This window comes from Ranitomeya variabilis, chromosome 6, assembly GCF_051348905.1.
Source record: "Ranitomeya variabilis isolate aRanVar5 chromosome 6, aRanVar5.hap1, whole genome shotgun sequence".
Taxonomy (NCBI): domain Eukaryota; kingdom Metazoa; phylum Chordata; class Amphibia; order Anura; family Dendrobatidae; genus Ranitomeya; species Ranitomeya variabilis.
The window spans coordinates 477,579,037-477,592,998 of NC_135237.1; positions in this window are offsets into that span (position 1 = coordinate 477,579,037).

Consider the following 13,962-nt stretch of genomic DNA (forward strand, 5'->3'; position numbering starts at 1 on the left):
TTTTGCAGTCTGATTGCTGTTATAAAGCAGTGCAGTGCACTGACACACAATCTTGTTAGGTCTTCTTCTGAGCAAGGTCTAACAAGCTTGCTAACCTGGTGACCCAGATGTCATCATGATGACGCCGTGTCATCATCACAATAATTGAGTCCTTGCGATGTAATCATGGTTGCTCCGATCAGAAGGGAGAGGGAGTCCCCTACCTCTCACTGCCATACAAATGTTGTGAACGATAGTGATCTCAGCACTTAGGGGATTAAACCTTCAGGAGTGATGCCAGCACCACTCCTGGCAGTCAAAGCTGGGTGTCAGCTGTCAAATTGGCTGAACACAGCTTCTGTGGGTGCAAAATCACCATGATGTATCCAAGCATCCAAGGTCGGTGAAGTCCTTCCCAACTAGCACGTATGGCTACATCTAAGGTCGTAAAGGAATTAACCTCTGGGCTATTTTCATTTTTTTGTTTTTGCTTCTTCCTCCCCTTCTTCTAAGAGTCATACCTTTTTCTTTCAATACAGCAGTATGAGGGCTTGTTTTTTGTGGGACAAGTGTCACGCACAGTGTAGGACAGATTAAGTGCAACACAAAGGGATAACGGGAAGGGGGGCCCAACACTAGGGAAGCGGGGAGTGGAGACCCCCTGTAACATCACCCTGTCTTTCCTATCATCCCTCTATAGGTTCCACACCTATCAATGAGCAGGATATCTAAAACCCTGCCTGACCCTGGCAATAAGCTCTGCATCGGGAAGGACAGGATGCCACTAGTCAATCCCCACTACCACTAAAGACAGCTAGGATACACAAACCAAGGGAACACTTAGCTTGAGAGGAATCATAGAGAAATACCAACGTCCTCCAAACTCTAAAAAGGATGATAGCCTACTGCTACTGCTCCAAGCCTCAACAGGAAAATGCAAATATCACTCCCAACAAGAAGTTGGGAGTTATAAACATCCGGATCCAGGTGTGACAATTAGGGCCAGGGGAGGTGGCCACTGGGCCCTAGCGTCAGAAGGACCAGGCAGAAGTCAGCCAAGCAAACTGCTGAGAGCCTCTGCAGCCAGATGCAGTGCAACTGTCTGCAGCCTATGACACATCCGTGACAACAAGTACTTTTGAATGGCACCATTGATTTTACCATAAAGTGTGCTGGAAAAGGGGAAAAAATCCAATTCAATAATTGTTTTGGGGGTATTTTATTTACCATGTTCACTATATGGTAAAACTGACCTGGCAGTATGATAAGGTCAGTATGAGTATTCAGATACCAAACCTGTGTAGTTTACGTTTTTATGTAAGTGATGAAAAAATGTTTTTGCATTTGTCACCATTTTCCGAGACCCATAGCATTTTTTGTAAAGGATCTGGGGCTGGGTGATGACTTATTTTTAGCAAACTGAGTAGATATTTTTACTGATACTATTTTGGGGTAGATATGATGTTTTGATTTCATCTTATTTCATGTTATTGCAATGTTGCGGCTGCTAAAAAGTAAAGCTTTTGCTCGTTATGCTGTTTACCTATCTGATTAATTTATTTTTATATTTTGATAGATTGGTCAATTCTGAACACAGCAATACTAAATATGTGTGTTTTTAAAAAACCTTTGTTTTGTTTTCAATGGGACAAAAGGGAGTGATTTGAAATTGTTTTTTTCATAGTATTAAAAACTTTTTGATTACTTTATTTAATAGTCCCCTTAGAAAACTTGAAGCTGTGATCACCCAATCACTTGTGCTATAGCTATGTATAGCTAAAATCACAACCTCCAATGAATGTTGGCCATGAGCTGACATTCACAGGAGGATCGCAATGACGGACACAGGGGTTTTCTGCACACCCCTGGCTGTCATGACAACCCATAGGCGCCTCGATGACAAGGACACTAATGGGTGGCCGGAATGAAACTTTCCTGGCCGGCGCGTGTTAAATACCACTGTTAGAGATTGACAGCATAATTTAACTGGTTGATAGCCATGGGAGGAGCACCGATCCACTCGTGGCTGTTAAAGGAAAATGACAGCTGATTAAACCAGCTGTCAAGTGCAGGAAAAAATGCAAGCTCATTGTCGGAGCCCCCATAAAATTCAGGGGCATGACATATGATGTAACTGAAAGAAAAAATAGAAGAAAGTTTTTCAAAATATTAAAAAAGAAAACAGTTTGAATTAACCTAATTTTTCCCAATCCAAACATAAACAAATTTAATAAACAAAAAATAATCATATTACCACATCCATAAAAGGGCAATCTGGCAAAATATAAAATACTTAATCCATAAGGTAATCAGATAATTGAAAAAAAAATCACCAGAATTGCTGTTTTTTGGTCACAATACTTCTCACATAGAATGCAATATTAAGTCCTTACACAGCTCCATTGACAGAAAAATAAAAAAGCTGTTTGTCTCGGAGAATGGAGAAACAAACATCTTTTTTCCAACAAAGCTCATCATCTAAAATAAATTTAAACAGTATGTAAGTGTGATATCACCTAATCATACTGAACTGGAAAATCATGATTCTGAGTCATTTTTACTACAGAAAGAAACAAAAAAACAAACTCAAAAGCCATGTCTGAATTGTTGTACTTTAGGTCACCATTTAATCTCAGTTGAAATTTGCTCCTTGTACTTTGAATGGTAAAAATAATAGCGCCTTTCAAAGCTGCAAGTCGTCCTACATAATCAAGCCCTCATGTGGCTATGTCAAAAGGAAAATGGCTCTTGAAAAAAGGGGAGGAAAACATGAAATTACAAAAATGAACAATGGTTGCATCTTTAACCCCTTCATGACATGCACCATACGAGTCGAAAGTGGGTGAATGGAGCAGGGTCACGGACTGAGCCCACCTCATAACTATCTGGTCATTTCTGTGGGTTGCCTTTAACTGTGCCCACAATTGATAAAGTAATATGCGCCTTCATAGGGGCGCATAATTCCTTGCGAATATCGGCATGCCTGTGACATGGTGACATGACAGCAGGTCGCAGATGGGTTGCTATGACAGCCGGCAGTTCGCTGAAGACCCTCGTGCTTGTCATTATGAATCTCCTTTGAAACCCTGCCTGTGGCCGAGCTTTAAGGCTATGTGCACATGTTGCAGGTTTTGATGTGGATCCGCAGCATTTTTGGATGTGTGGAATTGCATCAAATCCACAGGTTAGTGCACAAGCAATGTTAGTCAATGGGAAATTGGAAATTGAAAATCGTTGTGCACATGCTGCAGAAAAAAATGCTCGGATTTGCAGTGTTTTATTTTCTGCAGCATGTCAATTCTTTTTGCGAATCAGCAGCGTTTCTGCACCCATTGACTTCCATTGTGTCAGGCAAATGCTTTGTGCGAAAGACCTTTGTGACGTCATGGTCGCGTGACCGCGACATCATCTCAGGTGATTCGCGCAATGCATCCCTGGGAATGGAAGCCGCCGCGTGCACTGCTGAGAGACAGGAGGACTCCGGAGGCCATCAGATGGTAAGTATATCCCTATTTTTTATTATAATTCTTTTTTTTACAGGAATATGGTACCCAGGGCTTGGAGTAGAGTCTCCTCTCCTCCAGACCCTGGGTACCATCCGGGACCGCTCCCTGCTCCATATGCGGCGACCGCAGAGCTCCGCACATGCCGTATAAGACGACACCTGCCGTTTAAGATGACCCCTGACTAATACGGAGAGTATATCCCAAACTCTATATGTTGGGGGTCGTCTTATACACCAGAAAATAGGGTGTCTACTAGTGTTGAGCATTCCGATACCGCAAATATCGGGTATCGGCTGATATTCGCTGTATCGGAATTCCGATACCGAGTTCCGATATTTTTGTGATATCGGAAATCGGAATCGGAAGTTCCCAGTGTATGGTTCCCAGGGTCTGGAGGAGAGGAGACTCTCCTTCAGGCCCTGGGATCCATATTCATGTAAAAAATAAAGAATAAAAATAAAAATATGGATATACTCACCCGTCCGACGGAGCCTGGACCTTAGCGGTGCAACCTGCAGCCTCCATTCCTAAGAATGCAGTGAGTGTACAGGACCTGCGATGACGTCGCGGTCTTGTGATTTGTCGCGTGACCGCTCATGTGACCGCCTACGTGACCGTGACATCATCGAAGGTCCTTCACTCACTGCATTCTTAGGAATGGAGGCTGCCGGTTGCACCGCTAAGGTCCGGGCTCCGTCAGAGGGGTGAGTATATCCATATTTTTTATTTTTATTCTTTATTTTTTACATGATTATGGATCCCAGGGCCTGAAGGAGAGTTTCCTCTCCTTCAGACCCTGGGAACCATCCAGGATACCTTCCGATATTTGTGTCCCATTGACTTGTATTGGTATCGGGTATCGGTATCGGCGATATCCGATATTTTTTGGATATCGGCCGATCCAATCCGATTCCGATACTTTTGAATATCGGAAGGTATCGCTCAACACTAGTGTCTACCTATCCCATATCTATCTAGATAGATAGATAGATAGATAGACAGATATGGGATAGATAGATGATATTTATCTATCTCATATCTATCTCTCATCTCTCTCTCTCATCTATCTTTCTGTGTGTAAACATTATTGTTCATTGGAGTATGTAAATGAAGAAGTTGGCCAAGAAATGAGATCATAATTCTTTTTTTGTTAACCCCTTCATGACCCAGCCTATTTTGGCCTTAATGACCTTGCCGTTTTTTGCAATTCTGACCAGTGTCCCTTTATGAGGTAATAACTCAGGAACGCTTCAACGGATCCTAGCGATTCTGAGATTGTTTTTTCGTGACATATTGGGCTTCATGTTAGTGGTAAATTTAGGTCGACAATTTCTGAGTTTATTTGTGAAAAAAACGGAAATTTGGCGAAAATTTTGAAAATTTCGCAATTTTCACATTTTGAATTTTTATTCTGTTAAACCAGAGAGTTATGTGACACAAGATAGTTAATAAATAACGTTTCCCACATGTCTACTTTACATCAGCACAATTTTGGAAACAAATTTTTTTTTTGCTAGGAAGTTATAAGGGTTAAAATTTGACCAGTGATTTCTCATTTTTACAACAAAATTTACAAAACCATTTTTTTTAGGGACCACCTCACATTTGAAGTCATTTTGAGGGTTCTATATGGCTGAAAATACCCAAAAGTGACACCATTCTAAAAACTGCACCCCTCAAGGTGCTCAAAACCACATTCTAGAAGTTTATTAACCCTTCAGGTGTTTCACAGCAGCAGAAGCAACATGGAAGTAAAAAATGAACATTTAACTTTTTAGTCACAAAAATGATCTTTTAGCAACAATTTTTTTATTTTCCCAAGGGTAAAAGGAGAAACTGGACCACGGACGTTGTTGTCCAATTTGTCCTGAGTACGCTGATACCTCATATGTGGGGGTAAACCACTGTTTGGGCGCACGGCAGGTCTCGGAAGGGAAGGAGCGCCATATGACTTTTTCAATGAAAAATTGGCTCCAATCTTTAGCGGACACCATGTCGCGTTTGGAGAGCCCCCGTGTGCCTAAACATTGGAGCTCCCCCACAAGTGACCCCATTTTGGAAACTAGACCCCCCAAGGAACTTATCTAGAAGCATAGTGAGCACTTTAAACCCCCAGGTGCTTCACAAATTGATCCGTAAAAATGAAAAAGTACTTTTTTTTCACAAAAAAATTATTTTAGCCTCAATTTTTTCATTTTCACATGGGCAACAGGATAAAATGGATCCTAAATTTTGTTGGGCAATTTCTCCTGAGTACACCAATACCTCACATGTGGGGGTAAACCACTGTTTGGGCACATGGTAAGGCTCGGAAGGGAAGGAGCGCCATTTGACTTTTTGAATGAAAAATTATCTCCATCGTTAGCGGACACCATGTCGCGTTTGGAAAGCCCCTGTGTGCCTAAACATTGGAGCTCCTCCACAAGTGACCCCATTTTGGAAACTAGACCCCCCAAGGAACTCATCTAGAGGCATATTGAGCACTTTAAACCCCCAGGTGCTTCACAAATTGATCCGCAAAAATGAAAAAGTACTTTTTTTTCACACAAAATTTCTTTTAGCCTCAATTTTTTCATTTTCACATGGGCAACAGGATAAAATGGATCCTAAAATTTGTTGGGCAATTTCTCCTGAGTATGCCGATACCTCATATGTGGGGGTAAACCACTGTTTGGGTGCACGGCAAGGCTCGGAAGGGGAGGCGTGCCATTTGACTTTTTGAATGGAAAATTAGCTCCAATCGTTAGCGGACACCATGTCGCATTTGGAGAGCCCCTGTGTGCCTAAACATTGGAGCTCCCCTACAAGTGACCCCATTTTGGAAACTAGACCCCCCAAGAAACTTATCTAGATGCATAGTGAGCACTTATAACCCCCAGGTGCTTCACAGAAGTTTATAACAAAGAGCCGTGAAAATAAAAAAATAATTTTTCTTTCCTCAAAAATGATTTTTAGCCCAGAATTTTTTATTTTCCCAAGGGTAATAGGAGAAATTGGACCCCAAATGTTGTTGTCCAGTTTGTCCTGAGTACGATGATACCCCATATGTGGGGGTAAACCACTGTTTGGGCGCACGGCAGGGCTCGGAAGGGAAGGCACGCCATTTGGCTTTTTGAATGGAAAATTAGCTCCAATCATTAGCGGACACCATGTCGCGTTTGGAGAGCCCCTGTGTGCCTAAACATTGGAGCTCCCGCACAAGTGACCCCATTTTGGAAACTAGACCTCCCAAGGAACTAATCTAGATGTGTGGTGAGCACTTTGAACCCCCAAGTGCTTCACAGAAGTTTATAACGCAGAGCCATGAAAATAAAAAATAATTTTTCTTTTCTCAAAAATGATTTTTTAGCCCACAATTTTTTATTTTCCCAAGGGTAACAGGAGAAATTGGACCCCAAAAGTTGTTGTCCAGTTTCTCCTGAGTACGCTGATACCCCATATGTGGGGGTAAACCACTGTTTTGGCACACGTCGGGGTTCGGAAGGGAAGTAGTGACGTTTTGAAATGCAGACTTTGATGGAATGCTCTGCGGGCGTCAGGTTGCGTTTGCAGAGCCCCTGATGTGCCTAAACAGTAGGAACTCCCCACAATTGACTCCATTTTGGAAACTAGACCCCCAAGTTCCCCAAGGGAACTTATCTAGATGTGTAGTGAGCACTTTGAACCCCCAAGTGCTTCACAGAAGTTTATAACGCAGAGCCGTGAAAATAAAAAATGTGTTTCCTTTCCTCAAAAATATTTTTTTAGCCCAGAATTTTTTTATTTTTTCAAGAGTAACAGGAGAAATTGGACCCCAAAAGTTGTTGTCCAGTTTCTCCTGAGTACGCTGATACCCCATATGTGGGGGTAAACCACTGTTTTGGCACACGTCGGGGTTCGGAAGGGAAGTAGTGACGTTTTGAAATGCAGACTTTGATGGAATGCTCTGCGGGCATCAGGTTGCATTTTCAGAGCCCCTGATGTGCCTAAACAGTAGGAACTCCCCACAAGTGACTCCATTTTGGAAAATAGACCCCCAGGGAACTTATCTAGATGTGTGGTGAGCACTTTGAACCCCCAAGTGCTTCACAGAAGTTTATAACGCAGAGCCGTGAAAATAATAAATGTGTTTCCTTTCCTCAAAAATATTTTTTTAGCCCAGAATTTTTTATTTTTGCAAGAGTAACAGGAGAAATTGGACCCCAAAAGTTGTTGTCCAGTTTCTCCTGAGTACGCTGATACCCCATATGTGGGGGTAAACCACTGTTTGGGCACATGCCGGGGCTCGGAAGGGAAGTAGTGACGTTTTGGAATGCAGACTTTGATGGAATGGTCTGCGGGCATCATGTTACGTTTGCAGAGCCCCTGATATGCCTAAACAGTAGAAACCCCCCACAAGTGACCCCATTTTGGAAACTAGACCCTCCAAGAAACTTATCTAGATGTGTGGTGAGCACGTTGAACCCCCAAGTGCTTCACAGAAGTTTACAACGCAGAGCCGTGAAAATAAAAAATAATTTTTCTTTCCTCAAAAAAGATGTTTTAGCAAGCAATTTTTTATTTTCACAAGGGTAACAGGAGAATTTGGACCCCAATATTTGTTGCCCAGTTTGTTGTTAGTACGCTGATACCCCATATGTGGGGGTAAACCACTGTTTGGGCACACGTCAGGGCTCGGAAGGGAAGTAGTGACATTTGAAATGCAGACTTTGATGGAATGGTCTGCGGGCATCACATTGCATTTGCAGAGCCCCTGATGTGCCTAAACAGTAGAAACACCCCACAAGTGACCCCATTTTGGAAACTAGACCCCCGAAGGAACTTATCTAGATGTGTGGTGAGCACTTTCAACCCCCAAGTGCTTCACAGAAGTTTATAACGCAGAGCCGTGAAAATAAAAAATAATTGTTCTTTCCTCAAAAATTATGTTTTAGCAAGTAATTTTTTATTTTTGCAAGGGTAACAGGAGAAATTGGACCCCAACAGTTGTTGCCCAGTTTGTCCTGAGTACGCTGGTACCCCAAATGTGGGGGTAAACCACTGTTTGGGCGCACGTCGGGGCTTGGAAGGGCGGGAGCACCATTTGACTTTTTGAACGCAAGATTGGCTGGAATCAATGGTGGCGCCATGTTGCGTTTGGAGACCCCTGATGTGCCTAAACAGTGGAAACCCCTCAATTCTAACTTCAACACTAACCCCAACACACCCCTAATCCTAATCCCAACTGTAGCCATAACCCTAATCACAACCCTAACCCCAACAAACCCCTAACCACAACCCTAACCGCAACACACCCGGAACCCTAATTCCAACCCTAATCCTAACCCTAATCCCAACCGTAACCCTAATCCCAACCCTAACCACAACTGTAACCCCAACACACCCCTAACCCTATCCGTAACCCTAACCACAAGCCTAATCTTAACCCTATTTCAAACCCTAGCCCTAATTCCAACCCTAACTCTAATTCCAACCCTAACCCTAAGGCTATGTGCCCACGTTGCGGATTCGTGTGAGATTTTTCCGCACGATTTTTGAAAAATCTGCAGGTAAAAGGCACTGCGTTTTACCTGCGGATTTACAGCAGATTTCCAGTGTTTTTTTGTGCGGATTTCACCTGCGGATTCCTATTGAGGAACAGGTGTAAAACGCTGCGGAATCCGCACAAAGAATTGACATGCTGCGGAAAATACAACGCAGCGTTTCTGCACGGAATTTTCCGCACCATGGGCACAGCGGATTTGGTTTTCCTTAGGTGTACATGGTACTGTAAACCTGATGGAAAACTGCTTCGAATTCGCAGCGGCCAATACGCTGCGGATCCGCGGCCAATCCGCTGCCAATCCGCTGCGGATCCGCGGCCAATCCGCTGCGGATCCGCGGCCAATCCGCTGCCGATCCGCTGCCGATCCGCGGCCGATCCGCTGTGGATCCGCTGCCGATCCGCTGCGGATCCGTGGCCGATCCGCTCTGTGTGCACATGCCATAACCCTACCCCTAACCCTAACCCTACCCGTAACCCTAACCCTAACCCTAGTTCTAACCCTAGTTCTAACCCTAACCCTAGTGGAAAAAGAAAAAAAAATATTTTCTTTATTTTATTATTGTCCCTACCTATGGGGGTGATAAAGGGGGGGGGTTTATTTATTATTTTTTTATTTTGATCGCTGTGATAGAACCTACCACAGCGATCAAAATGTACTTGGCCGGCCGGCAGATGCGGCGGGCGCACTGCGCATGCGCCCGCCATTTTGGAAGATGGCGGCGCCCAGTGAGGAGGCGTACGGACACCGGGAGGATCGGTAAGTATGAAGGGGTGGTGGGGAGGTGGATTGGAGCACAGGGGGGGTGATTGGAGCACAGGGGGGGTGATCGGAGCACAGGGGGGAGCGGACAGCAGGATGGGGGAGCCGGCAGGCGGACGGAGGGGACCGGAGGACTAACGGAGGACTGGGGGGGCGATCGGTGGGTGTGGGGGGGGTGACTTCAGGTTTTCCAGCCATGGCCGATGATATTGCAGCATCGGCCATGGCTGGATTGTAATATTTCACCAGTTTTTTAGGTGAAATATTACAAATCGCTCTGATTGGCAGTTTCACTTTCAACAGCCAATCAGAGCGATCGTAGCCACGGGGGGGGTGAAGCCACCCCCCCTGGGCTGAAGCACCACTCCCCCTCTCCCTGCAGATCGGGTAAAATAGGAGTTAACCCTTTCACCCGATCTGCAGGGACGCGATCATTCCATGACGCCACATAGGCGTCATGGGTCGGATTGGCACGGGTTTTCATGACGCCTACGTGGCGTCATGGGTCGGGAAGGGGTTAAATAATAGATCTTTATTTAGCTTGCAAAAAAGCATACAAATCCGCATGAAAAAAGCGCATGAAAATCCACATCAAAAACGCGTAGATTTTTACCTGCGTTTTCTGCCAAGAGATGCAGAATCTGCGCAGAAAATTCCACAGGCAAATTTGCAACGTGTGCATATACCCTTAATGTGACTGTTATTTCTGTTATATGCAGCAATGCTATAGCATCGTTGCATATAGCACAAGCGATCAGAGGATTGTGGCTTCAAGTCCGCCAAAGGGACTATTAAAAATAGTGAAAAAAAAGTTTTGCAAAGTCTGAAAAAAATAAAAAAAGACAGAAGTTCAAATCACCGCCCTTTTCCCGACTTAAAGATAAAGAAAGATGTGAAAAAATTTAAAAAATACATATATGTGGTATCGTCACATTCAGAAAACTGAACTATCAAAATATCAATATCAAAATATAAAACTAATTTACCCAGGAAGTAAACACCGTAAACGAAAAAAATTAAAGAACACCAAAATTACATTTTATTGGCCCTTGAAATTACACAAAAAATGTCATATCTTTTCCAAAATGGCATCTGTCAAAACTTAATCTGGCCCTGCAGAAATCAGCTGTTTTAGAGCTGAAAAGTAAAAACATTACAGGTTTCAGAAAATATAGACACAACCCCAACATGATTTTTTTCACCATTAAAATGATTACAAAAAACTGGGCATATCTGGTATCGCCGTAGTCATATTAATGAGGTGAATCGTTTTGTAGGGTAATTTTTATCAAAAAATGTACACCATAAAAAGAATTCCAAAAAAACTATGACAGAATTGTCTTTTTTTTCACAATTTGTTCGAATTTGTAATTTTTCTTCTGTTTTCCAGTGCACTATATGGTAAAACTAGATGTTTCCAGCCAGCTAACGCTCGGCACGCTCATTGCTATCTAATTAACGCTGCTGGTGATTAAACTAAAGTAAATAATGACAACATTCAATAGCGCTTACGCAGGTGATAAATTAAGTTAAAATGAAGTTAATAACAATAGTGTGGTGATGTGTTGGGGGTGGGATTATATGTGGTGATGTGGGGGGGCGGGATTATATGTGGTGATGTGGTGGTGGGTAGTGTTGAGCGATACTTTCCGATATCGGAAAGTATCGGTATCGGAAAGTATCGGCCGATACCGTCAAAATATCGGATCCAATCCGATACCGATACCCGATCCCAATGCAAGTCAATGGGACGAAAATATCGGAATTAAAATAAACCCTTTATAAACTTGTAGGTTCATTCTACATGAAGGAAAACAACTAAGAATAATGTAGGATGTATTGGGGGACGTGGCGGAGATATTAAAGGGACAGAGGTTTAGCCCAATGTAATAGAATAGCAGGATTTTTAATTTTTTTTTATGAAGTTCGGCGTTAGAAAGAATTTGACTATGTTATTTTTTTTTTTTTTTATGTCAGATATTGATGTTTCACTACTTCCACGCCCTTCACCTTCTTTTTTACTTCTCCCACGCTTTCTTCTTAATTATCCTCATCATCAGCTTCTTTGACATCAACTTCTTCACCTTATTCATCTTCTTCTTCATCTTCTACCTATTATTTTTTGGGTTACATTGTTCATATTCTTTTTATTTTACTATTATCTTCATCATATTCAACTTCTTCATCATATTCTTATTTGTGACAGGCATTCCCGTAGTTGTTATCTATAAAAGTTTGAAGATTACACCTTCCGTTCTGCCTGTCACAAACCAGTTACATTTGTCCGCGTTCAGTTTGGCCTGCAGCATCAGGCTTTATCCAGGGGCACCACGAGGAGGAACGGACTCACCCCATACACTGCTTAGTCTTCTTCTGCTTATAATTTACATAATATTTTTTTGCTCTGATATTTTGTGTTATGCTTAATGTCCTTCTGCTCTTTGTTCTGCAGCCTCTTGTTCTTCTGCTTCTCGGTCTTCCAGGTCGTCGTCGTCTCCAGGGTCGTCGTCTCCGGGGTCGTCGTCATCGGGGTGGTCTCCGGGGTCGTCGTCATCGGGGTGGTCTTCAGGGTCATCGTCTCCAGGGTCGTCGTCATCACGGTGGTTGTCGTCTCTGGTGTCGTCGTCATCTTAGGGGTGGTCTTCCGGGTCATCGTGTTTAGTCTCTTGAACTTGGAAATGTAGCAGAAGGTACAAGAAGGCTGAGAAAATGCCGAGAACCAGCTGATGGAACTGGAACTCGGATGGCTACCCGAAGGTCCAAGAGCCAATGGAACTACCGAGGACCAGCTGACGTTACTGGAACCCGGTTACTAAGCAGGAGGTACCCGTGCCTGAAAGCACTACCAAGGACCACCTGACGTTGGTGGAACTCGGATACCCAGAGGGAGGCACCTAAGCCAAAGGCTCTGCCCGGAACCAGCTGACGGTACTGGAACCAGGATGGGGAGCAGAAGGTACAAGAGCAAAAGACACTGCCGAGAACCAGCTGACGGTGCTGGAACCCGGATGGGTAGCCGAAGGTCCAAGAGCCAATGGAACTACCGAGGACCAGCTGACGTTACTGGAACCCGGTTACTAAGCAGGAGGTACCCGTGCCTGAAAGCACTACCAAGGACCACCTGACGTTGGTGGAACTCGGATACCCAGAGGGAGGCACCTAAGCCAAAGGCTCTGCCCGGAACCAGCTGACGGTACTGGAACCAGGATGTGGAGCAGAAGGTACAAGAGCAAGTGTCTGCGTGGCTTTTGCAGGACACGTTGCCGGCTGCACAGCAGGGGAACAGCTGGCGGTGCTGGACCCCACTGACACATTGGCGAGGTGTTTGGCTCTGTGCAGCCAGCACTTCCGGACAGCAACGAGCGGTGTTGTAGCCCGGGCTCTGCAGGGGGAGCAGAGTGTAGGCCGAAGCCTACTTGAACCAATTTCAAAGGTAACCTTTAACCCCCCCTCAGGGGTTAGAAAGTAGAAGAGCCACAGCTTATGCAGCAGTAGTGCTGCACAAGTCAAAGGTTGCTCTTTTAATTTCGCTCCTTGCACACGCTGAATGAAACACGTATAACATTTAGCCCTTTATACAGTCAAACTGTGTTGGAGGCGCGAGTTCCCTTTGTAATGAGACGCAGCACAGATGTCAAGAATCCCACCTTGGTGCTGGGTGCAGCCTCCTGAGCGTTGTTATTTGCTGTACAGGAGTCTGCGCTGTCGTGTTATCCCCTGGCCTAGCGCTGTTAGCGCTGCCCATCTTCTGACCTCATTTAATGTTGGCCGGTGCGGTTCGCGATGCCCATGAATCACAGCCCCGCAGTGTATTGACATAGTTTAAACACTGCGGGGCTGGGATTCATGGCCTGGCGCAGTACATATGTTCGCCTCTCGCTTGGGTTCTTACACCTGCTTCAGACTATGCGGCGTCATCTGATCCCTTATCGCATGCCACGGCCATGAAGCCGCACAGTCCGAAGAAGGCGGAAGGAGAGGAGGGACAGGCGAACTGATGCACTGATCCTGCCCATCAATCACACCCTCGCAGTCCCAATAAATAAGACACCGAGGGGCGTTGTGTGGGTCAGGGCGGCCGCAGAGGCGCAGGCAGCCAAACAATGATGCCAGAAGACGGGCAGCGCTACCAAGGGGGTTGCAGCGTGTCATTACAAAGGAAAGTCACACCACCGGGACGGTTAAATGGTCAC